At 47.8% G+C, this 4,075-nt stretch overlaps 1 long non-coding RNA gene across 1 annotated transcript; it reads left to right on the top strand.

The window, feature by feature from the left end:
- Window positions 1-2,283: 2,283 nt before the first annotated feature.
- On the top strand, window positions 2,284-3,668 carry LOC310751417. The gene is made up of 2 exons (XR_014542467.1): window positions 2,284-2,519; window positions 3,214-3,668. It is a non-coding gene; the product is annotated as an uncharacterized lncRNA (long non-coding RNA).
- Window positions 3,669-4,075: the final 407 nt, after the last annotated feature.

Raw genomic sequence — 4,075 nt, 5'->3', positions numbered from 1 at the left:
TCACAAAATTGGAGATATGTGTTCCATACAGCATATTCCCTTTTTATTATTTATTTATTTATGCATGTTCCAGTTTACAGTTTACATGCATTTAACATCTTAACATTTACAGTCTACAGTTTACATGCATTTAACACACAAGAGCCAGTGTGATTAAGAGTGGTTAAGAGTGGTGGACTCATAATCTGGTGAACCGGGTTCGCTTCCCCGCTCCTCCACATGCAGCTGCTGGGTGACCTTGGGCTAGTCACACTTCTCTGAAGTCTCTCAGCCTCATTTACCTCACAGAGTGTTCGTTGTGGGGGAGGAAGAGAAAGGAAATTGTTGGCCACTTTGAGACTCCTTAGGGTAGAGATAAAGCGGGATATCAAATCCAAACTACTACTACTACTACTACTACTACTCTTCTTCTTCTTCTTCTTCTTCTTCTTCTTCTTCTTCTTCTTCTTCTTCTCATACTCCTATATCGACTTCCCAACCTATCCTTCACCGACATCCTATTTCCCTTTCTTTGGTTCTCTACATCTCCTTGGTTCTTCCATCCTTTTTCATCCCTTCAATTCACTTATCTTGTCTACTGCTGACCACAGGTTTATCCCCACTTGCAAATTTACCACAATGCCATCTCTTTCTAAGCATTCTCCAAGACAATCCCACTCACATCTTGTTTTCATTTCATCCCAGTTCCTCATTTTGGCCGTCACGTTCACAAAGCTCCACAAATTCTATTAATTTGTGCAACCACTGCTCCTTGGTCAGGGTAGCCTTTTCTTTCCAGTTCTTTGCACATAAACTATTCTTGCGGCCGCTGTTGCATTAACAAATTCTTAACTTTCTTTGCTATCTCCTCTCCTCATACAGAATATTCTAAGAACATAAGAAGAACCAGAGGCCCATCTGCAAGCGAAGGAGATGATCTACCACTGAACTACACCCCTTCTCCAAACCTGATTCTGACATCTAAACCCACCATTGAATTCCAGAGCCCACCAATACAGTCATACATCGGGTTACAGACACTTCAGGTTGCGTTTTTTCAGGTTATGGACCGCCGAAACCCGAAAGTACTGAAACGGGTTACTTCCAGGTTTCGTCAGTCGTGCATGTGCAGAAGGGCTAAATTGCGCTTTTTGCATGCGCAGAAGTGCCAAATCGCAACCCGCGTGTGCACAGATGCGGGTTGCAAATGTGATCCGTGCAGGATACACGTTCACAACCCACAGCATTCGCAACCCGCGTCTGCGCACGCGTGGGTTGCAAACGTGCATCTCGCACAGATCACATTCGCAACCCAAGCGTCCACTGTATATGGGGGCAAATGGCCACTCTTCAAAGCAAAGGAAGAACAGGTCCCATCTCTTGCCAAGGGCATTTCTCTTTCTCCCTCGTATACAAGCTTCCATGCAATAACCTGTTTTCGACTCTCTGTGTCCTCCGCTTGCAGCCTGCAGAGTGCCATCACACATCAGTGTGAACCGGCAAGGGAGAGGAGCCCTTTGGCAAGCCACTGAGATTTCATGCGGCTTTCAACTCTTGTTCCCGCTGCAGTAAGGAGCCACTCTGGCCTGCGAGCAGCCTCTTTATGCATTAAAGGGCAGACTGGGGGGAGCTACAGACCTCCGCTGTGACTTCACACAGCGCAGGTAAAAGGAGCAGTCGAAGTGTGCTTTGCTACGAAAAAGTGAAGAACAGGAGAAACAGCCTCCTCTTTCCCCAGGAGTGCAATTAGCATTTTTTAGATTGGAATAGCTGGATAGCCTGTCTGCACCATTTGCCTAAGCAAAAGGGCTTGGCTCTCAAGGAACTTGCCATTTAAGTTTGGACAGTGGGAGAAGTGGGACAGGGGCCTTTTGCCAAGTCAGACGATTGGTCTATCTAGATCAGTATCATCTACACAGACTGGCAGCAACCCTTCAGCGTTTCAGACAGGCAGTCTCTCTCTGAGCCCTGCCTGAAGATGCCATTGGGGATTGAACATGGGACCTTCTGCCTCACAGGAACCAAATCCAGAGAACCATGGGTTCTTGGGCACCCACAGTAATATAAATGTGGGGGCTGGGCACCCACAAAGTCAACGAGAAAAGCCAGCAGGTGGCAGCAGCGCTGCCTCCAAGAGAGAAGCAGTTCAGCTCCACCCTCCCCAGCCAGCCAGCGAGGCACCCCCTTTTCGAGGGGATGGGACCCAGACACAGAGGCAAAGTCTCTCTGCCTCCGAGTCCGAGCTGCTCTCTGCAGAAAAGCAAGAGAAGGAGGAAGAGGAGCTGCCGCCGCTGCAACACAAACATGTGATGTCACACACACATGCCTGTATGTAGTATGTGTGATGTCACACACACTACGTGCTGGAGTGTGCATCTGATGTCACACACCTGCATTGTGGTGGCGGGCACCCACAATTCTGAGGGCGAGATGGCACCCCTGTTCTGCATGCAAGGTAGATGCTCTACCAATGAGCTATGAGCCTTCCCCAAGGAGGAGAGGAAGCTAAGGAAGAGTTGTGCCGGGGTGTTGAGATGAAGGTGAGAAATTACACCTAGGCTTGCCGATCAGAAGGTCGGCGGTTCGAATCCCCACGATGGGCTGAGCTCCCGTTGCTCTGTCCCAGCTCCTGCCAACCTAGCAGATGAAAGGACATCAAAGTGCAAGTAGATAAATAGGTACCACTTGGGCGGGAAGGTAAACAGTGTTTCCATGCACTGCTCTGGTTTCGCCAGAAACGGCTTAATCATGCTGGCCACATGACCCGGTAAAACTGTCTGTGGACAAACGTCGGCTCCCTCGGCCAATAAAGCAAGAAGAGTGCCGCAACCCCAGAGTCATTCACGACTGGGCTTACTTAACTGTTAGGGGTCCTTTACCTTTTTTATGTTGATGCTTGTGGGGAGAAGATTATGAAGAGAAGCTACAGGTCAGCATTCTCCACTATGGTGCCCATGGGCACCCATGTACTCACAGAGGTCTACCCTGGTGCCTGCAGGTTCCCTGACCACAGGGCATGCTGTTTGGGGTTAATGAGGGTTGGAGCTCCACCACATTTGGAGGACCATGAGTTCCCCATCCCTGCTACTATAGGGTCTTCTGCCCCTTTGGCCTATATATGGCAGTGCGCAATTTGTGAGCAACCTGCCCTACTGGTCTGACATGTGGCTCGTCCTTTTCCTGTCTCTGTGGGTCTAAGCAGTCAACGTTCTAATTCTTTGTGACTTCTTCCAGAAGCCTTTCATCACACCCCTGCTGGCTCTTTGTTCAGTGCCCACAGAGACACCTACTGGCCATCAAGCATGCTGCAAGCAACAACAACAAAACTCATTCTGAACCCAACGTCAAGATCTGAAGCTGGATTCCCAAGATATCTTAGAACGGTTCAGAGCAAATGTTCTGGCTCACTGCAACACCGGTACTTTTAAAGGGGGTGGGGGTGGGACGAAGCCTGTGCAGACTTTGCAGATGCAACTTGGCAGGCCTAGAGATTAAAACAACACCCCAGCAGGGCCTTTTTATGCTATATCAATGCACTTCTGAAAAAGCTCCATAGCTGAAAGCTATTACAGCATGAAGTGGCTCCTTCATCTACCTGCTCCCTCCAGATGAAAAGACCTGGCAGTTTCTAGATCCTTTGGAGAGAAGGAGAAAATAATACTGTATCTAAAATAATAAAAAATTCAAAACCAGATTAGCACTATAGTCATGCTGTTAATTACGGGTCATTTAGTTCTGTTAATCAATAGGCAGGCTTCTTTAACCACCTAATTATGCTGAAGTGCTTCCACGCCAAACAGAGTGCACGGCTGATTATTAACTGAGAAAGGATAACACTTCTCTGTGTAATATAAGCCAAAGTCCCACTGCTTATGCAAATGCTACAGCCAAGGATCAGGGCATCTAGAGATGAGATAATTGCCCACGCAACCAACCAAATGGGCAGATTATGTCCTTATGAGCTGAAAGCATTGCTCTGGAATTCTTAGAAATGGAAAGATACTGGTATTTATACATGGATATTGCAATTTGTTACTTTCTAGGGCTCTTCATGCCCCTCCAGACTTCCAGACAGAGACAAAAACCTCCTGCTCAA

Source organism: Podarcis filfolensis, assembly GCF_964270895.1.
Source record: "Podarcis filfolensis genome assembly, chromosome: 16".
Taxonomy (NCBI): domain Eukaryota; kingdom Metazoa; phylum Chordata; class Lepidosauria; order Squamata; family Lacertidae; genus Podarcis; species Podarcis filfolensis.
Note: the sequence above shows the minus strand (reverse complement) of the source record. Positions and strands in the feature narration are given on the sequence as shown.